Source organism: Harpia harpyja, chromosome 1 (assembly GCF_026419915.1).
Source record: "Harpia harpyja isolate bHarHar1 chromosome 1, bHarHar1 primary haplotype, whole genome shotgun sequence".
NCBI classification, from domain to species: Eukaryota; Metazoa; Chordata; class Aves; order Accipitriformes; family Accipitridae; genus Harpia; species Harpia harpyja.
The window spans coordinates 78737457-78760585 of NC_068940.1; the positions used below are offsets into that span (position 1 = coordinate 78737457).

The following is a 23129-nucleotide window of genomic DNA, read 5'->3' on the forward strand; positions in this document are numbered from 1 at the left end:
GGTAGTAAAAAAAAAAAAAAAAGGTTAGGTATTAAAAACAGGCTCATGTTCTCCTGTGGAAAATACTACTTAATGTTTGATACAACTCATTTTGCCTGCTTCCTCTCATCTAGATGTACCTTAGACAATGCAACACATCGAGAACTACAGAAGCCTGTAGCACTGCCATCTAAATCAGCTTTTAAATTTAGAAACAAAGATCTAACTATATTACTTCATCTGCCAATGTATGATTATTAAGAATATGAAGACTATGAAGAAAACACAACAAATGCTGTCTATTTTGATAGACAACAAACCAAGGATCTTACTCTTCCTATATTAATTAATACTTCCCTTCGTCTGTCAGTACTCTCCTTAACATCAGTGACAGTTACTGGCATTAATCATTTGTGACTTGGACTGAAGTATTTTCAATTTATTTAAATTCAAGGAAACCTTTCAGGAGGTAAGTTCTCAAAAAAGCAAAACCTGACAATTTTGTTAGCTGTTGCTTCCCCTGTCCATTCAAAACCCCCAAAATGATGCCTTTTAAGACCTAGATATAGAAAGGTCTCTAGCTCCTTTCAAGATTTTGCTGTTCAATTTGATAAATGGTAATATATTGATATAATATTTATTTAACTATAATACTAATTAATAATCTGAATCTTGGCCAAGTCATATCATGCCACATACTGTACAGACACGTCTGGAGAGTCTGATCTGGTAAAGTCTAAAATCAGTTACAAAAAAAAATGAAAGAGAAGGACAAGTAGTAAACCATCATAAAAGCTAAGTGGGTCAGGATAATGGGCATGTATCTCAATCACATTTTTGTGCCAAGTATGGCTAATTAATGAAGAATGATTAAAAAGTGATTATCATCAAAATGTATATAAAACTATTTCATATAGAAATATTTTCTATTTCTTTATAAAATAAATAGACTGACTATATGGGACAGACATAAAAAATCAGACAGTTATTGCAGATATTTTATCAAAACAGTACTGGGCCTTGAGGAGTCAGTCTGTCAAGGTGTGCTTCTGTGGGGGAAACAGAGTTGAGGTCAAGGTGAGAACTCCCCATATGAAGCATGGTGTGTGGAGAAAGCTGAGAAAACCTCTGGACAGTGAGCTGGAAAATGTCACTGGAGAAGAGGAAGAAATAGAGGAGTGGTACGTAATAGGATTTATAATCTAGAGGAGGGTCACTTAACAGAAACTAGGATAAAGCTAATGCATGTGTCCATAGTAATTCAGGGTCTGAGACTCAGATGAGGAATTTCTCAGCTAAAACCTCTGACATTTGTCACCCTACTATAATATGTATTCGGCCTGAAGGGGGTGGACATTGAACTTGCTGATACATTAAAGAACTTATCCATAAAATGTGAATATTTTCAGTGTCAGGATGGAGCTCTATGCATGTAAAGATTTATATAAGTGCTAAGTGCTGTCATGGTTATTATATTCAGAAAGTACAGAAGGCTTTAAAATCATTAACTTTTCTAGTGCAGGACATCACCTGTTCTTTCTGAAGTCAGCAAAGAAGACATAAAATGAGTGCAGCTATTGCAAGAAATTGTCTGGTTTTAAATTCTGAGGCATATTTTTTGTCTCTAGGAAAAGTAAACAACCATTAATAGGAGGAATTTTATGATACATGATATGGTATAATATGCAGCAGGCTATAAAGCATATGAAAAACAGTTCTGCATATAAACTTGTTTTTCATCAGGAAATTATTTAATTGGGAAGATGCTTTGAGAGCAATCAGAAGGCAATGCATAAAAAAGGTGTCTGGTTTCAAATGATGAAAAGAGAATGGAGTCAATTTTTAAAACATAATGAAATAAGGAAGTAACCACCAAGTCAGCGCATGTACATCAGCCAGCAGAATCAAATGAAATTGATGTGTCTATTCCTCTTTTTCAGGACGACAAGTACCTGCTCTCCAAGGAAGACCACATCCTAATAGCATTTAAGTCGTAGTAAATATCCTCTCTGTGAAAGCTACAGTGGTCAGCTTGAGTTAGATCAGTTTTTTTGATGTGAATATACTTTCATATTTAGGCTGTCTTGCATCGTGTGATGATAATTGTTAAGGTTGTGGCCCAGAATTACACCTCTGGGGGCACAAACTTACGGATATTTAGTTTCTGATTTTGGATTTTTAAAATGTATTGTTTATGTCCTGTCTTTTGCTTACAATTCAGACTTCGCTGTTTACTCAATGGACAGTGGAATTTCACACAAAACATTTCCTTCATCCAAGAACAGTAATAATTCATTTGTCCTAGTAACACAACATTTTCAGATACAGTGAGCATTGCCTCTACGTATAACCAATTCTTCCACTTGAAAATTTTTATTTCATTGAGAAAAATAAAAGGCAGGATTTTCTTTCATATATTTAAAACTTTAATTACAGGAGGACAGCTATTGGTACTGCCCGACAGGTTAAAATACTTGCTCTGAACAGAGCTGTCACTAATACAGTATTTACTTACAAAGTGACTTCTGCATGAATGGGATTGTTCCAGGCTGAAAACAACATTTCTAATACCATAAACAAACAAGAGATGAATGCACAAAATGAACTGTTTAACAGGGGTTTATGTACCCCCTGTTCATTGTATTTGGAAATGAAGTCCTTAAACTCAGAGGCAGAGGGATTCTCCATGGATTAGAAGAGAGACCCGCAGCCCTTTCAGTAGCATCCTTTTATACAAAATTGGCACCAACGCTCTGTTTGCTTCGGCAATGACTTCACACTTTGTCCTTTTAATCCAATTTCCACCTTAATATAGACTAAAATGTAGTGAAAATACTGAAAGAGAATGACTGGAAATTAATTGCGTTAGAAATCTAATCCAGGCGGTAATCCAATCCCACACAGTCAGCTCCTCATTAACTGAGAAGTTTAACCCACAGATAACTTCATACAAACCAGCATTCAGCACTAGCTATGACCAGATATAATTATCACACATCAAGATATGACTCAACAAGGCAGATAAGAGGCTAAGTCTGACAAAAAGAAGAGGAACAGGCACTCTACTGAAAGCCACAATAATTGATTGTAACACTTATCCCAACTTGAATAGCTCGGATTTGTAGGTTATTACAGCATTAGGTACTTTGCTGGTGCAGCCCGTAAGTGTATAAGATACCCTATTCAGCAAGAGCTTCCTCATTAGCAGGTATTATCTCCTTTTTTCCATAGGCCAAAGCACCCATGCGTACCTTACACAGCCACCCCAGAGCAGACAGGTGCCCCTACTCATATTTTACTGCCACAGAAAAGAATAATTTCATAGCCAATGAACATTGCTAATTTTTTTTTTTCTTTCTTGGCCTGATTAACCACAGGAAGCAACTTGGACAACATCCTGAAAATAACAGACACTTGTGGATGCCAGTGGCTTGCCATCTATGTGTCCTGGCAAAGAAGGGCCAGAAAACCAGCATCGCTGTGTCTCCCTTGCAGGAGCTCTGGGTCCATCGATGACTCAAAGGCAACACAACATTGCTGCTCATTGCTTGTGGATATGATGTCAGACTTTCTGGCAGCACAGTGAGATTCACCAGGTATTTAAATAAAAAATAAAACCCCAACAATCTTTAAGCAACTTAAACATGATGAAAGCGTACCACTAAGGTATTCCCATCAAAATGTTCAGTGCCACATACCTTTTTATCCTAGCCAAACTAGTATCTATTCATAGAAGTCTCTGTCTTTAACTCATGCCTTGAGCAGAAGAAAGAAAACAATACCTACCCAAATTAAAAGCAGATTTCAGTAAACTAATGGATTACAGTCCTACAACTCAGAATCTGCAGAAAGCACAAAGCAAGTGAATCAAGTGCCAGAGCTCACTGGCAGCTCACTCCAACAACCTTCAGTACCTAACCATAGCTCTCCTACTTTCCTTCACAGTGGGAAAACATGACAAATATAAGCCAAGGGTAGGTAACTCAAGTTAATTCTGTAGTCTAGGGACCCATGCTAAATTCTCAACTGGCTACCGCTGGCAAAAAGGAAATGGTATTTTCTACCATTTGTGAAGCAAACATTTTCTTAATGTAGTTTCTTTTGCATAGCCAAACTTGTCAGTTTTACACACTTCTCCACAGAAAGATAAATTGTTCCTTAATACTTTCTACAATTTCTCACAAGATATAAGGATTTTGTTTATACAGGAGATTTCAAAGTTAAGCTGATAGAAGCTCAAAAGTGTGCAGGAAGGAGAAAGACGACCCAAGAAAATGTAAAATAAATTTCCTGGCAATATTCTTTCTAAGGTGATCTGAACTGCACTTTGCCTGCACTGGCTCTCAGCAATAAGCTAGTATTCTTGCTTAATGAAAAGGATTTGCATTCCTGACCTATGTAAAAATACAGGCTGTATCTGTGATTCTCTTTCTCCTGTTGTTTCTCTGAGTGACTGAGGTGAGAGCTAAGATTTTTATGTTGTCTGAATAGTTTCATTAAATGCAACAGACCCCTCCCCTACTCCTTGCGTAAAGTCCCAGATATATTTTTTCATTTTCAAGGTCTTATCCATGCCCATTTGGTTGTTTTGTTTTGAGTTGATAGCTTTAGACAAAAGCAGGTGAAAATAACATGTCTCAAGGCCGTATCACCTTCCTCATACAAACTATTTCCTTTTGCTGCCTTCTCAGCATGTGTGGAACTTCACCCTTTTGTGGATGTTTCACCATCTTCAGGCTTATTTTCTTCTAGCTTTCACAGTCTACATTACAAAATTCTCATCTTTTTAACCAGGCAAGTTCCTGAAGATCCTTGGGATAACTCTTAAAATCTTCTTGGTATCCTTTCCTTTTGACACAAGCTTTTCTTTCTTTGTTGCTCTTCTCTGTCTACTTCCTTAAAAGAACATCTTCTCTTGGTACAAGGATAAGGTAGAAATAACAGCTTACCACTTATAATATGTTCAAGGTGCGGGGACTGAGGAGATTTTCCTAGAAAGGAAATATCTGGCAGTTAGTTTGCTTTTTTTAAATTCTGAATCATAATTTTTCCTCTAATCTGACATTGAAGGGAATCCAAGAGGAAAAACTGAAACAGGCCCCAGTCTCTATCTCTAAAAAATTAGAAACACATTTGGGGACTACAGCAATGTGTTCCAGCCAGAAAACCACCACCTATGGTGTCCATTTTTTCATGGTTGACATAGGCACTGAATATTTCACCGATAAATGGAATTTTCAACTCATTCATCTGTCATAAAGACCTTTTGAGCCAGGAGTCCTCTTTTCTGATAGGGAATATATGAAGCAATATTTAACCTCAGGTTTATTCTGTTGAGCAACATACTTTATCCACCTCACCAGGAATGACTGGGAGTCTAAAAACTAAACATTTCAGAGGAAAGGATACAACACAGAAATCAATTTTCCAACTGACTATGTGTTCAGCTTTTTTGTTTGTTTGTTTGTTTGTTTGAAATGACAGTCTACCTGTCTATTCCATAGCCAATAACAGCAGTTGCCAGACTTCAGTCCTTACTCTCTCCTTTGGGAAGACAACTAGTCCATGACTAAATCACTAATCCTCGCTTAGCAGCATCCAGTCACTACTCATTCCAGTATTTTATTTTATTTTTCTTCTGCACCTGGAAAATAAAGCTTCCAGTCTTTTCATGCAAAAGGAACTGTCAAAAACTGAAAAATTTTAGTGGGGTTGGGATGGGGTGGAGCAGAGAACTTAAGTCACGTTGTACTGGGCTATTTGCTGGTAAGCTGTTACATCAGCCGTTGCCCCTAAATCCTTTGTGGACACAGTGGCAGATTTCTCTCATCACCTTCATAAGCCAAACTTTCTAGTATTTTAGAACACCCATCACAATAATGATTCATCACTCTGAAAAAGACTTAGATTCTAACAGTGATAATAGCAGCCTTTGTCTCAAGTGTTACAGATTTTCTGAGGAATACAGCAGGTTGTGATCATATTTATATGAACTGAGATAATTTTTGTAACTAACTATTATAGATAAAACCATCCTGCTTTCACCACACCAGATGCATATTCCCCACTAATCCAAAAATATTAAATGCATAATTGAATTTCCTTTCCTCAGGGCATATGATTTCATAACCCACAGCAGGAAAGGATAAGAAGAGTCAATTGACAACAACATATCACGCCTGCCCAAACATATGAAAGGCCAGACCTCCTCAATAGCTTGTGCATACTTCTCCTGCTTTCTACATCAACGTTTATGAACCAGTGATCTATCAAGCCCTGCAAAATCAAGCAGTAGATACTCTGCAGTTAACAATTCTTTTCATACTCTCCAAGAGGCACACTCAAGCATATGTGGTCTAAGAAATTAGCACTTCAGAAAGCCCTAGGTATATTCCTCCTGAATGTCTCCACTGAAATAACCACTTTCAAACGCAAGATCAGCTGATCGGCTGAAATTTCTAAGCCACGCACTTACAGCTAGCTGGAACGCAATTACGAAAAAAGCGATATGACTTTACTTCTGAGCAATGGTAGGCTTCCTTAATGAAGTTTTTTGATGCTGGAAGATGTGAAGCAAGCTCCTCACAGAGCATTGTGAAGATGTGAATTCTCATGCTGAAATTCCTAAGTCACCACCAGTCAATCGAAGTCTACCAGACTATATGATCCTGGAGTTTGCTTGCCTCGGAAGTATTGCTGTATGTTTGAAAAGTATGAAGGAAGTAGCAGTCAGTGTGCCTGCTCAATCTGCCATGAAGGCATCATACTTGTTCTGCAACGCAGGCAGGCTCCCGTGGTTCAGCAAGGGATGAAGACAACCAAGTGTTTCTCAGTACTTCCATTTCAAAGCAGAAAAAGCTGACTTGTAATGAATTCAATTCATCTAATGTATCCACTTTCTTGGAACAGAAGATACTGAGGCTTTTCCAGAGCAAGAAAAGCCTCTGCTATATGCAACTGTACGTATTTGTAGCCTAATACAGTTTTTGTCTGATGAACTTGTCCCACAGTATACCAGAAGCCAATTCTTTGAAAGACACGCTGTGAATGCTAAGTTGCTAGCATGCCTCTTCATAGCCAAAAGCCAAACGCATGTGCCAACCTAACATAAGTGCCTGACTTCCAACAGGTATGACCTCATATGCACATATCCTCATGTAGTATCTCTCTTATACTGAAACAGCAATAGATATTTTAAAGGAAAGAACAATGGGCTGTTGTGAACTCTTAAGTTCTTATCATGCACTTGATTGTATGCAAGCAACTGAAAGCTCTAGACAGATAGTTCTGCAGAAGCAGACCCATACAGATGCAGACAGATTGATTTGTTGGAATGAAATGCTGAGTTTTACTGACTCTGAATTGTGCGTTGTCCACCTAATCAAGGTTTATTTTCAACACCAAATTTTGAGTAGGATAACACTGAGAGAAAAGCTTTTAGCCTGAAAAAGTTTACAATCTCATTTAGAGTAGTTGGTGGAAAATGGCACGGTTCAGTTGACTTCCTGCCTTTATTACTATTAATTTACTCTGATTCTTCATAAGGTAAGAGGACCCAGTGAATCTGCAGGACAAGACCAAATATAAATGGTTGTCTGCTGTCCAGAAAATAACAACCTTTCCAGTGTGATGCTGCTTATAAATTGAGTGCGTAGAATTTATAGATACAAACGCAATTGATGCCATTGCTTCTCCCTAATAAGCAGCGGAACCTATCAATTAAAGGAGGTCCTCATCCCGCATGTAGGCAGCTGTTTAGGTTGAAGTACTGTGTTATTTTGAGGCCTCTTGAGGTGGCTGACCAAAATTCAGCATAGATAAACAGCATGATCTTAAAAAAGATGCCTAAGAACCTGAATGAAATATGATCAAAGCTAATCAATTAATTTCTATGTGGTTTGATACAGAACCGCTGTTAATTTCAATGACCATGACTCAGATTCATCTTTCCTGTGTTTGAGCTCGCTGAAAGTTAGATAATTTGCTTACTACACAAGATGCACTCAGTGGACAGTAGAAGGAATGCCCAGAACATAACTCATCACCCTTATCTTCCACATTGATTTTAGGATGGGATAGTGCAACAGTTCCCTAATACATTTGCTAAAAACATTATGGCAAGGACAGATGGCAAGCAAATGGAGACACCCTTAACACTTTGTTCCTACAGAGTGCCCATGCAAGAGTAATTTCCACTCTGTCTGTAAATAATCACAAAAGGTAAAGATTCAGAGTCTGTAGGAACTGGAAATATTTACAGAAGGAATTAAAATTGAAATTGCAAGTTTCTTTCAACCTCCTGTTCATGCAGTATTTTTATTGCCTTATCATAGTAATTAATTTTTGTTTCATATTAATGACATTCTTATCATGCCTAAGATGCTAATGCAATTTGACAACAGCAAATACCACTTGCAAAGATCACTTGGCTTATTCATGTCACTAGCAGGGACAAATGCATAGCTTTACATTAATGACCTTCCTAACATACTAATTGCTTCCAAAATGAAGGACCACTTCTGTGTTTTTGTCAGGGAAAGGAAGGATTCATTCTTACATTGTCTTTTGATATCTGTTTTTTTAAGAAAACAATTATCAAGTTTCTAGGCAGCAGTTCTAAACCAAAATGTTGGGTATACCCCATAAAATTATGTTTTCACATGGTTCCAATTAAATACATGACCTTACTAAGTCTTCCAACTTGTTTCAACATCATTGTGATGTGATACTAATGAGTGATTAAAGTTAAATTTATTGCAGGAAAAAAACACTTGGAGTTCAAAGTAAAATGCTCATATACATCAGAAACACTTTGTTTCAGCTTTCTACTTATTTGCAAGAAGCTGTTGCAGCCTGTGACAGATGCTTTGGGTCTTCTGTGGATGGGACTGGCTGCAGAAAAGAAATGTCTCTTCTGAAAAAGCGCCTTGGAGAGCGCCTCTCAGAAGATGCACAGCTGCAGCTGGAGTTATGGAGCAAGTGGCTGTAAATGTGGGAGGTGCTGCTGCAGCTTGGGGCTTGGGGAAGGAGCACTCACAAAGAAAGCACAAAACTTAACCACTCACCCTTGAATGTGAAGCAGGTACATTTCTCCCCTTGTTAGATAAAGACGGTATATGACCCTTTAAAGTACTTCAAATCAAACGGTTTTAAAAAATAATAGAGGGACAGCTATGAATTCTGCAAAACAGGTGCAGGGTTTCATCACATACAACTTTTCCCTTGCGCTATTACTTCATTACAAATAGCACCAACACTTTCCTGCATTTTCTTGTTAAAGAAACTGGAAGCATAGCTGAAAATGTGTTAAGATGCTGAACCAGAGTATTTGTGTATAAAATGCTTCATTACAAACATATTTTGAATTCTTATTATATTCTTATTAACCCAATTACTTTGCTATGTATACAGTTAAACATAATTATATAATGTGATACCTCTTCTCTATTATGTTTACTGCTAAGGCTAACTTTAACTAAATTAAGAGTTCATTCAAATACACTCAGTATACACATAGTTTGTGGGTTTTTTTGCAACCTATATTACTATTGTACAAAATAGCAAAGTAAGCTTTCTATAACAATAAATTGTGTACCTTTAGATTGACAATAAATAAGCATTATAATTTGTTCTGAACAAAATATTTGCAGAATTAGTATGAAGTTTAACACAAGCATGTTTTAACTTTCACTTGACCTTCACCTTTTTTTAGAAAAAAGGTTTTTGTATTCATACATACATTCCTGTTGAAGATGGGGTTAAACTTGTCAGAAGCATTTTAATAAAATACTGAAGACCTCCTTTAATTTATGGCAGATATATTTTCAAGAAGGAAAATGCTGATATTATCTTGGTTATAAGCTCGCTGCTGAAATGATTTAGATATTCTTTTCCTTTCACACAGTATCAGTATAAAGCTTTTCTTTGCAGGCAATGAATTATAGTTGACACTTCAAACCTATTCTATCAGTATCTTCTAGTTCAGAAAAATGAGAAAACATAAATATTTATTCTATATATACAGAAGAGACACAGGACTCTGATAAAAATGATCCATTATGGGATGATGAATAATTGTTACAAGTGTCACGCTTAGAACAGCAAAGGGCAAAAAAATTTGCCACTTTTTAATATGAGGATTTGAGGTTATTGTGTAAATAAAAATGCAGTCATTTTATCATATTGAGCTGATAAGTGTTTAAGCCCAGTGATTTCTGATGACATTCACTTCATGACTACATGGATGATGAAGCTGCTTGATACAGATCCTTGGTCTGATTTGATAAAGTCTATTAATGATGTGCTTTAACAGTGGAAAAAATATTTATGCAAACAGCCTTCCATTTTCCCAGTTTATATGTGCAATACTTCTCTAGCTTAAGTTTACCAATTAATAAGACTAGGAATCCATTTGTTTCATTACACGATCTGTTCACTGTCTTTAATCTTGTTTCTATTACTAACTGAAGTTTCTACATTATGCAGAGAAGTAGAGGCTATTATAACCTGCTGAATAATAAACTCTGCAGGAAAAAAAAAGTGGAATTTCCAAATATTTGAAACAATATTATCAGTCTTATTATCAGTCTTTCCTTTTAAAAAAAGAAAACCTCTCCTATTAAGTGCAAACGCTAGCCAAAATGTAGTAAACAGAACTAATACAACTTGATTTTGTAAAAATGTTTTATCCACAATGTCCGGTTTTATACTAGAAATGGAAGCTCTTTGAGGTAAGGATCATTTTTTTTGATTCAGTGCTTTTAACCAAATAGCTCTGACTGCAAAATTGAAATGTATTCACAATACAAATTATGGAGTTAAAAATAAATACTCAAAATGACAAGCTCTTGGGGTAAGATTGCCATGAGAAAAGTATAATATATAATTGCACAGAATTATTGGCTCATTTGTGTTATGGGAGCTTCACAGACTGTAACATAAAGACCCCTTGCTTATTAAATTCAAATTAAAATGCATATTGATTTAAATGAAAATAAACTAGCATTAATTCAGTAAATAAAAATCAGGAAGTTGTAGAGTTATAATACTCTGGAAAAACTGGCTAAGCCATCTTCTCATTGTGCTCCATTTGTATTAAACAGTGAACTATAAAACAGAATTCATAGATGCTAACTTAGCAGGAAAAAAAACCCAACTGTAACCACACCACGTATGTAATACCGCCTCTGAAAAGTTTTAGTTTTTGACACTATTTCTTGGCTTCATCACTCCACCCGGCCACTGGCAGATTACCTTTTGGCATAAAGAAATAAGGAGCTGCATTGGGTAACAACAAATGTTTACCCAGCCCAGTTTCTTGTCACCTTCAATGGCCACAGGCAGATGCCCAGGGAAGACTGCAAGAGGAGGGCAAGAACAAATCAAATTTATCCCTAACAGTTTCCCAAATTAAATGTTATTACTAAATACAACAACCTTTGAGATAAAGAAATTTCACCTGAAATACTTAGTATCATTGGAGGAATTTAGAAAATGGAGAGTTTAGGAACAGTAAGATTATTTTAAAGAACACTATAAATTTTTCCACCTGTTGATCTCAGATAAAATAATGCAAATATAAGTTTATTTTCAAATTTTCTCTAAGTGTTCAGTGTTTCTACATGAGATCTTGAGGTAGGGATGGAGGGATCAAATGTATTTCCCTCCATGGTGAAGATGGAGAGATCTTGCACAGGGTCACACTTGTGGTGAAGAAGGAATTTTCCTCTACTCAATCTTTCTTACAGGAACAGGGGTTGGGTTTGGTTTTTTTTGTAAGTTTTTAATGTGCTTCCCCTTTTTGCATAACTTGGTGCCTCTGCAGACAACATGACTTCAAAACTGGGTTATTTTTGCTCTGCTGCTTATCAGGGTAAAATATGAAAAACTGTGACTTTTGGATTATCTACAAGCTCTGAATGACACCGCACCATTTTTGCTTCTATCCCCATATCAATACCACCCTTGAAACTATAAAGAGGCTGTTAAAACAAGCAACATTTTGCAGAAACAAACATCTAAAATTGTGCACAGCATGCACACACATACACAAATTATATTCTACGGGTGACTCCATTTTTAAATGCTGACTTACTAGGATCTTTTTACCAGAGCTAACTATATAAATATAGACTGTCAGAAAATGAGAATAAAAATAAGCATCTAAAATGCAAAAAAAAATCTCTGCTCCTTTCTTTATGTTCTCTTTCTTCATGCTTCCTACTTTTTCATGTCTTGTCTTCCATTTTGAATATTATACCTCCCAGACTCAGAGATACATTAGAACAAATATGCCCTTATTCTTGACTTTGTGTTTAATTCTCTACAGTTCTCTAAGAAGCTATTTTCTAAACGTATGCCTTTATCCTCCTAAACTATGAATATTTATCTTTGTAATACCCATCCTGTGTGACCAATATTGGGTTAACTGAGTTTACCTACAGTGAATGCCTACATGCAAAAGGTCTGTTGAAAATTTGGAGAAAAATGGGGTCAAGTACAATCAAAGGTTCAGAGAACATATGTTAAAGTGGAAGACTAGTAGTTCACAGGCCATAAAGGCTTATACAGGGAAAAGAAAATGCAAAACAAATGAGCCCCTGATCTAGCTGACAAAGATAGAAGCTGAAATAAGAGAAATCCAGACTAGAAATCAAACTAATATTTAACGCCGGAGGTCATTAGCACATGAAGCAAATTATTATTCAGGGGCTTGGGTTCACTCCATATCATTTGAAATGTTTTTCATGAAGATGGATACCTTTTTTGCAAAAGTATGCTTTTATCGACATGAAATTTAGAAGAGAAATACTATGGCATATACTACATAATAAATTAGACTATCTGATAATAACGTCTTCTGGCCTTCTAATCTATGAATCATAGAGAACAAAACCTGGCTACTGATGAATAAAACTGAAGTTATCACTAATATTTAACACATTAAAGAGCCACAACAACTAACCAAGGATACAGGGAACACTTCTATTGTCATTCACTTGCACAGATTTAAGGCAAGTTTCTACACCTACTACTCATTTTGGAATTTTGGTTGTAAAACTATTCCAAATTAGAACCTACTACTTAAACTTACTCTATTTTTGGAGATAGGATGCTCAGATTAGAGTCCTAGATTTAAACATGGTTCCCTATACCCTGTTGAATCCAAACCAACAGTGACAGGTTTCCAACAAGCAAGGTGTGGATACGCCTCTGTGCACTAATACTCTGAAAAGATTTCTTCTGATAAAGATCACAAAAAAAAGTCACAAGGATACAAGCACACATATACCACTTTCTGTGCATTCCAATGCCTGAGGTTCTTGATTCCAAATCACAGTCTAAATTTTGTGTAGCTAATCACCTCTCCGAAAATCTTACAAGTAGTAATTGATCCTAATTTGCAGAAAGAAGAGCAGGATTTTCATTAGTTACAACATTAAGCAGTAGCTCTTAATTTTAGTCAATCTCCTGAACAACCCAAACATGCCAAGCCTACTCTACTGGGCTAAACTGAGAGAAGAGCTGTAAAATGAGGAAAAAGTGCTCCTTTTGAATGGATAAATACAGAAGAACTGGCCAGTACATGAAAGCCAGAAGCGCTAATGGGTATTTTGAGGGTTATTTTAATTTAATTTCTCTAGAGCACCAAAATCAAAATGCAGTCTCAATTGTCAGTTCTGGACCATTTAACTGCAGGCTGCCACTGAAGAGGGAGGTCATGGTCCACAGCTATGCATCCCCTCCGCCCCCGTGGATGTCACCCCATGGTCTGTCTGATCAGCCCACCGACCCAGCTCGCTCATCTTCTAGTCCAACAAGAGCAGCAGGTGGGCTGCGGGAATAGACCGCTCTTCAGCAGCAGCGTTCGCTTGGGCTGCTGTAAACTGGCTGAGGACTTGCTCTCCTGGCCACTGAATTGCAGAGCATCTCCAGACCCCTGTCTTAGCCAGCGGTGAAACACATTCCCCTAGGTTAAACCCTACTCTGGGTGCCCTGAAAAGCCCTCCGCAAGCATCTTTTTCGGTGAACACTGGCACAATCTGTGGAGGTTTAGACCAATAAGTTTAGCCAGCTAAATTGTGCAGTAGGCATATCTGCACCTCTTTTGTGTATATCGAGAATACAAAATAATACCAATGCAGTCCTTATGAGAGAACACAAAAGTATCTTTACTGACAGAAGGTGTGTGCTAATTTCCTGTGCTGACTTCAATCAATTTAAACAAGAATCTTACCGGAGTAAAACACATCAGGACCAGATAATGGAGAAACAACTTCCAAAGACACCACTCCTCATCACAGTCTAAGTCTCTCCGAATTTAATTGTATTTTCAGTAACATTTTCACAGTTTCTAAATAAAACAAAGCCCATAACTATAGCATAGAATATGTAGTTCTGAGTATTCCAGGTAATCTAGAGGGTTTGGAAGACTAAGATAGCTGAGCAGCCACTTTTAAAAAATAAAAAATTAATTATAGGAGAACTGTTCACTTAAGAAGGATTTAGCAGGTCAATGAGGGCTATGAAAGAGAATGGTGTGTGTTAATCTACTTCATAGATTTCAGAAAATACATACTTGGCATTAACATAAATTTAGTTTTAACTTACTGTTAATTAGGGTACATTAATCTATATATGACTATCACAAAAATACACATTAATAGCAAAAAGAGCTATTCTAATAAATAACAAATCACGGATCCTACTGTGCTAAAAAATTTAGGTATTGTGAACACTTCAACATCTAAATATTCTGCTTAACCATGAAAGAAATTTACAGAAACAATACTTTGATGAAGCAGGATTGCGACACTATTGGGATAGCACTGCAGTTCAGAGATAACCCTGAAACAACTGGGTAAGGAAAAATCTATATAACCTACGTTATTAATGACTACTGACCGACCTCTGCTTATCTTCACTACCTTAAAGATGACATTGAAATTTTCAACTCTGCTCAAGTTTCATTATCTGAAATCTAGCCCATAATAACTTAAAAGGGTTCTGATGATATTTTCAACCTGTCATATTAAAATAAAACAGAAAATTTCTGACTTTATATATCACCTAGAAAAAGGGTCATTGCTTTGTTCACATAGTGCAATGTGAAGTCTAATATTTACACCGCATACAATGACCAGAGAATGTATTTGCTTAATTTTTCATTCAAGTATTACAGATAAGAGAGAAGATAACAGATCCCTCAGAAAAGAAAGAAAAAAGAACACTAAGAGTGTGTACATAACATATCAAAGAAAGGAGTTACGTTTACTTTCCTCCAGGAAAGAATTTCCATTGTGTATCATACGTGCCACACAGCAAAAGATGACAGTAGCTTACACGACATCGTACCATGCCACAGCATGAATACCTCAAAACAATCCAGTCATAGCTGACCAGATAGTGCAGACAGGTAGGCTGAAGTCCACTGACATCAGTACAGCTATCAAAATATACAGCAGGTGGGAAACAGCCTTCAACTTGTAAAACTTGCTGCTATTTTCCTACCCAAATCTTGCTTAATTCTAATTTTTCATTCCATTTTCCTCTAGCCAAAAAAAAAAAAAAAAAAAAAAGTTATGATCTAAAGCATGTTGTTTAAGCTAAAATCAAAGCTGTTCTTTCTTCTTAGAATATATCCAGTTGTTTAACACTCTCTAACACCTTAAAGTGACCAAATATAACAACGTGTTAATTTCAAATTGAACTTACAAAAGTTAAAACTGATTTTTTTTTGTGGGCAAGGTGTTAAAGAAAAACAATATGACTTTTTAAATATACAGTAGCTGTAATTTGTTTCTTCTGAGCCTATCCATTTTAAAGAATGTTTCAGATTTTTTTTTTTCAAATAAAAAAGAACCTAATATCATTCAAGGAAAGATATTGTTTTTTCTCTTTGAAGGAATGAAATTCCAACTTATCTGTATTCAGAATATGAATACAAATTTGTACACAAGTGATTCTAAATGCCACTGGCTTCTCATTTTCAATGCTGCTATTTTTCCAGAGAATGTATCCACAGATCAATGACCCTTTCATGTGATCTGGAAATGCCAAAGAATAATACCTCAGGGAAAATACTGTTTTCACTTGAGTTAAAATACTCATTTTTACAACAGAAGAATAGCATGAAATCCTGAAATCACTGAGGATGCTATCCAGAAAATCTATATATCTGGGGAAAAAAAATTAGTAGAGAGCTAATAATTGTTCAGGCAAATTAATTTCAAACTAAAGCCATGGTAAAATTAATGAATCTCACAGATTACTAAACTGCTCATTTGGCAGCATTTATTGTGGCACATTTGTGCATGTTTCACCATTTTTCTCTTTTTATTAATTATGGCTACTTGGAATTGATGATCTCCGGGGTACACATCAGTGCATATGAAGATTGATGAACGTGCCCTAAATGTTGGAGTCACGCAGAGGGTCTGTCCCTGCACAGGATCTGTGCTGTAACCCTGAATGTTTTCCTGCAGTGAACTTGCAGGCACTCCTGACAAAAGAAATGCAGCTGATGGAGGAAATTCCAGAAGCGTCTCTCCTTTCCCCTCCATCACTGCATGAGAAAGACATTCCTACACTGATGTGGGAGTATGTGCTTTTCATAGGGTACTGCTTGCTGCCCCGTGCTGTCTTTCAATCCTTTCCCCTTTTCTCTCCCCCAAAGGAGAGTGTGATGTCAGATTATAACACTTAGCTAACTTTTACAGTCTGCTTTTCTCTGTAGTCCATGTGTAGCCAGTGGTGTCAATTTCTGAATGAAATTATTTGGGTATTGGGAAAAAACACCCACAAGTGTTATTTTCTGAATTTCTAGCACGTGTTTTTATTGCTTTTAGAAATATGGCTGAATGTCTGGCAATAAGAGAGAATACTGCAGGGATTCTTAGCTTTTGTCATTTTTAATTGCCTCTGCTTTGGTTATTACACAATAGATATTTTTGTCATCTAAATATAATGTATCTTTGTAAAATCCTTTAAAATATGATTTCAAACCAATGAATGCCATTTTCTATTTGCCTTTAATTTCCTCTCAATAGTAAGTTCATCAGAGTGTAACAATTAATTAACTTAATTAAGCTAACTTAATTATGTTCTTTCATAGGTCAATATGTAGAGCTACTCAGATTAATAGCAGAGCTTGTAAAGTTAATCTTCTTGTATAATGCAAATGATGCCAAGTCATGTATTAAATACCTTCCTGAGTAACAGATGATACAGGACTGAATGTACTTTAAAGAAGGGCAGAGACTGTGAAAAGGTTAAATAAAGAAAAATGTCTTGGATTTGTGGAAATTTTAAACAGACCTAATTCATTTTTTAAATTAATAATGTTCTTCTAACAGGAGCCCTCATTCCATAAGGCCATTTACAGCTTAAATATACATAAATAAATTTTGACTTCAAAAGCAGAACTGCACGACAGCATTTTCCAGCAATTTTACAACCTTTATGTTTTGTTATTAAGAAGATTACATAAAACAGTCATGTGAAGAGATTAGACGGAAAATACAAATTCCTAACTCCAGAGCATTTCCATGTTTACTGTATTTCCCAGTTTATTTTACAGAGGAATCACTTCAGTAGTCATAGGTATTATGTTCTCTTCTCTGTTAATTATTCATTCACCTTTAACACAGACTCTAAGGCTTTTTAGGCATGTGGTTTAGCACTTTTGTTACAAAATATTAATGGGAACTACAGTAATCATAATTACTTGTAGAAGCATAAAAAGTAATATCAAACAAATCTCCTGAGTGCCAGATGATCTGTATAGGTAACTCAACTACTCCGCTTTAATAAATGAGTCTGATGGTTGGAATCCACAGTCTGACACGAGGAGTTGGATTATGGACCAAATCACCAAATTTCAGCCAAGTAACCAAATTTCAGTCTTCTCTACAATGAACCTGACTTAGGTCCGGAAAATATTCTAAATGCATAGCAGTTCCAGATCTGTAATCTGTTGAAACTCTTCGTTGCCACTCAAAGAAAACAAAGAGGAGGGGTGCAATAAATATTCTGTCAGGTACTTTGAACAGGAGCGTAAAGGAAAAGGCTCCAAAAATGTGAAAACCATCATTGCTCAGAAGATTTAAAACCAGAATAAAGTACTAACAAATACAGCAGAGGGATCAATCCTGTGTCTGTTAGGGGATGGATGACACAGATGACCTCTCTTTGTTAAAGTATGCCATGTAGTGTTTGTGGTGTTGCACAAAATTAACATCCCAATCTCAGTGTAGCAGCAGGTTCAGAGTACAAATCAACCTCTGTTCCAAAATCACAGTCCTACCACCTCTGATACTAAGGGGGTTTATTTATCTATGATATAGAATAACTAGCAATTATCACTTATGATTTTTCATCAGAAAACAGTCTGCTAGGTCCACACAGCATGGAAATTTCCGATGACTTTTCTGAGCAGGAAAGTTCTTCAGAAGTTATAAAAAAAATGAAGTGTTCAAGAGTAAATATGCAGTCCAACCCACTCTATGTGGGTAACTGTATTTTTTTTCCAATTAACAGTGTGTCAGGACGAATAACATGTTTATAGCAACAACAGTCTGACACAATTCTTCTGTTAAATGAGTTCAAGCTAGCAGCTACACAGAACAGAGGAAAAATATTGTTATGCCTATGAAGTTTAGAAAAGAACACACAGCCTTTACACAAGCACAAGTATAAAAGCTTTGCATTTATACATATAGATAGATATACAAATGTATATTTTCTCCAACATTTTCTTGTGTTCTCTAAGAGTGCAAATAATCTTTCCGTTTCTTGCCAATGCTTATTCTACATGGTGATTGAGTTATATTCTCAAATGAATGATGTTGGTGATGGAAATCCAGCTATTTAGCAGTCTTCTAATAATAGCAGATGGAGAAAATATCACATGAGCATTATTACAAGCTTTGCCATGGAATTACTTTTTATTCATTTTTTTCAGAACATGTTACATCATCCTTTGTTTAAAAAGCAAACACCTCTGTAATAAAATAGCGTAAAGATGGATTGGACGCTCTGCTGATGAAGTTTATAGCTTCGGGTTTTAAAAAAAAATCTCTTTTCCTACTAACTTGAAGAGGCAATGGGACTTGTTGCAAAAGGTTTTATCCAGAGATCAAGGAAGGTCAAGAAACAAAAGATAGTATGAGCTGCCAGTTATGTTCATAAAAATTAAGAAACGTTCCCTTTGCTTGTATATGAAATAATGCAGATGGCTCCCCCAGATTTTCCAAGAATAAAGCAATGATTTTAACACTGAATTCTATAATCCTTTTAAGCTGCTTGTACCATACTTATGACTAATGGCAGATGACTTAAGTGTGGGACACATCTTTTCCTATAAAAGAAAACACTGTACCTCAGCTGTGCATTACTAATGGAAAAAAGTCTGTGCTCTATCCAGATAAACTGCAAGCAGTGAACGTCTAGTAGTTCAGAAACAGATTAATGGGCACTATCTTAATCTTTCTTTAGGTGAGAATCACAATGCTTTGCACAGCTTTTTAGTTTTAATACAGCACTCAGAAAGCACCACAGATATATAAGCTACTCATGTTCAATATGCTACCATCACGGATTCATATTTTACCCTAAAATGCTCCAGAACATATATACATGCTTTTTTGCAGAGGAAAGTAGGGGGTTGGTTGGTTGTTTAATTCATTGTTTTATCCCAGAGAGAGAATGGCACAGCATTTCACCTGTATCTGTGCTGCTCTGGCAACACAGCCATTCAGACAGAACAGCTCTGTTAGCCTCTAGGCTTGCACTATTACAACATGATTAATAGATTTGCCACAGGATCGGCAAAGGAAATTAATACACAGAACTCATGTATTTCTATTTTACTCCTAATTAAAGAAGAGGATATGCCTCTTATGAGACTCACATTTAAGGGAACTGTCAAAACTAGTCTCTTCTTACTCAGATAACCAGCCACTGCCACCATCACTCCCTGTGGATTAAAGTGCTGCTTATGAGAAATGGTATCAAGGTACAGCCCACACGTCTGGCTCTTTAGCTGCTACATGAAAAAGGGAAAGCAAAACTACTTTAACAACAAACCTTCACTTTCTTTAACATCACTGTATATTCATCTAAAAATCTACATAAATATATTTACTAAATATACTGCAACTGCCAGATGCACAATGAAAGTGACCACAGAAAATAGTAAAGGTCATGAAATGTAACTCATCAGCCTTTCAATTTTATCAAATGACTACAGTGTTATTCAAACAAGTATATTTGTACATTTGAAACATTTTAAAAGTTCTGAATCTTAAGTAATCAACATGTCCACAGAATTTTCTTTCATCAGTTCATGGTAAAGAACGTGTGATATCAGAGATAAAATGTAATGTATTGATTCAGGGCATACCAACAATAGTGCAGTTCTGAATTTTGAAAGCGTTGTGGGAACAAAATTCCTGTTTTAAGCATTACTATTAGAGGGAAACTGTCAAAACTATATGATTTAGCATAACATCCTACGAAAAGCAGTGTTATCCTAGTTTCCTAAGAAACTGCAAAGAAGGTCTAAAGAAATGACACTGAAATTAGGATGGCACAGATCTGTCCTGTCCCCTTTCACATGCATTGAATTTTTCTTTCAAATCCACTGTTCAGTTCCAATTCTTAAAAAAAGACAATAAATATATATAATATTAACTCATCAATCACACAGGTAACTCAATTTAGTATGGATACTAATTAAAGTCATTCAAGCATTCAAATCTATACAACTTAAATGTTATTGACGTTTGCACAGCTTTTGAAAACACAGAATAAGGTATCTTAATAACTTTAAACACAGTTTGGTTATTTTACAACCCAAAGTGTTTCTGCATCTGAAATACACTGATGAACACACACACTTTCCTGAATCCCTCACAGGTACAAAAATTTCACAGGTATCTAAATTTCAACACCCAACATGCTAATTATTTCTGCAGTGGCTTTTCTCATATGCCACATAGCTGGACACTGTCCCTATCCTACATAGAGTTAAATCTGATTTTAGAGCATGAAAAGAGGCTGGGAAGAAGGGAGGCAGTAAGAGGAGCGGATGCCATCCTGCCCTCCTGTTGAGTAGAACTCAAAATTGAACCATCCTTTCTACTAGGAGGAACAACTGGACAGGCAAAACAAAGCCTCATCTGAGTGATCAAATGACATCCCACAAAGTTAAAACTGATGACACAAGTAACTAGGTGTTAGATTCAGACTGGCCTAAGAGGAAAACAAATTGTAGGCAGGAAAAAACTACGCTTTGTACAAATTAATCTGGCAACTCATGGGATTTTCCTTACTTTCTCCTACTAGAAGTTGTTTCTCCTCACATTTGCAAGTCTGAGACTTTTTTTGAACATCACTTTCCACATCCTCCTCAATTCTCCTCCACCTTCCTGAAATCTTCAGTCTGTTACACATTTTGCCTTCTTTAAACTTTTCTCCTATTTCTCTTTTTCATGGCTGCATTTGAGCTTCTCCTCAACAACTGCCTTTGCACCGATACCAATGGTTGAATTCAGAGACAAATTATTATACAAATAATGCACCAGTTAGCAGCTGTAGTTAATTCCAAATATTAACTCATTAAGCAGATGCTGAAAGAATATAAGGGAGTGATGTACCAGGAGACTTCAAATAAAAAGAGAAATAAAGAAGGCATTAGTTGAAGTAAAGCTCTGCAAACACTTTTTTTGACCTGTTTTTTAGGGTGTAATTCACAAATGTTTGTTTGCCATGCTGACTTACCCATGTGTAACTTAGATGGGTTGTTTCATGGTGGGTTCTGAATTTGGAAATTCAGCATACTGGTGCTCCCCTCTCAAGGTTCCCTGCAAATTGAACCACAAAACTCTTTCTGACTCACCTCTCTCTTTTTTTATATAAACTGTAGTAAATATGATTGGAGAACATCTCATTCCCTTATAAAACACAGATAATATTTTATGACCCCAATTCAGCAAAACAGCTTCAACATAAACTATTACTGAGATATTTAGTAAAATTCAAAAGGTGTATTTTCATCTTTCAATTCTCTGAAGTTTCCTCTCCCCCCCAGTTTAGCTGGTTTTTATTTCACAGAGGCAAAAACTGTATACTCATCTTCCTCTCAGTCGCCTTTTACTAACTAACCATATTTCGTTCCTCTTCCTGCAGCACTTTTCCTCTGTATTTATTTTTAAAGATCATCTGTGCTCTCAATTTTAATTCCTCCAGTGGAGTGAGATAAGCTGACAAAGCTGAGACTTAAGAGGCAGAACCCATGGCCCTCCATAGACTAGAAGTCCCTTTGCTACTCAAGAATATAAACAAAAATATTACTAAAAGCTTATATTACTCTATCCTCAGGACTGCTTAGATGTGATAACCTGACTTTCTATCTTAGAATATGTGGTCATACTCCAAAATAAGTGAAGTACCTATTTGGTCTTAATCCAGAAGACACTTTTAAGAATTCTCCTGGCCCTGTACTGCGGACTTCCCTCTTCTCCAGACAAAGTGACAAGACTATTAGGAAAGGAGAAATTCAAGAAGGTATTTGATAATTAACTAAAGGCTGCACTAAAGAACTAAAAAATGCCACTGTATTTCCTATGGCTAGTATTTCATACTCGACTGGGAAGATTATAGTCAAAAGAAATCTGAGAAAAAAGCAGGAAAGACTAGTCTTTATATTACCGTGTACTTGGAATATCTTTAACAATAATAACTAAACTGTTTGAGGAAGCCAAGATTAATAATGTTAAGGCTACTCCACATGAAGGACTTCCTTCTCACAGCAAGGGTTAATTTAAGGGTAATAATGGTTCTCTGAAAGGATGATTGCCACCATAAAATGAAGTTGTGAGTTTGAATTCTGCAGACAACCTCTCCTCCAGCTATGGTGTACTGTGACAAGTATGCATTGCAGGGACAGAAAAAAAACCACGTCGTTGGCTATTTTATGGAACTACCTTACAAGCTGGCACCTTTTCTTATAACAACAGGGAGGATGGACTTATGATCATGCTACATCATTAGCATCTTGTATCATTTTTTGGAAAACAAGGGCACAAAAAGAGGCACATACTAGTGAGGGTCTTTCCTTTGCACAACCCATCAGTTAGCTGTATTTAAAT

At 36.2% G+C, this 23129-nt stretch overlaps 1 protein-coding gene across 1 annotated transcript in view; it reads right to left on the bottom strand.

Moving 5' to 3' along the window:
* PHF14 (PHD finger protein 14) overlaps window positions 1-23129 on the bottom strand; it is a 168581-nt gene that overhangs the window by 10865 nt on the left and 134587 nt on the right. The gene's annotated exons all lie outside the window — the stretch shown is intronic.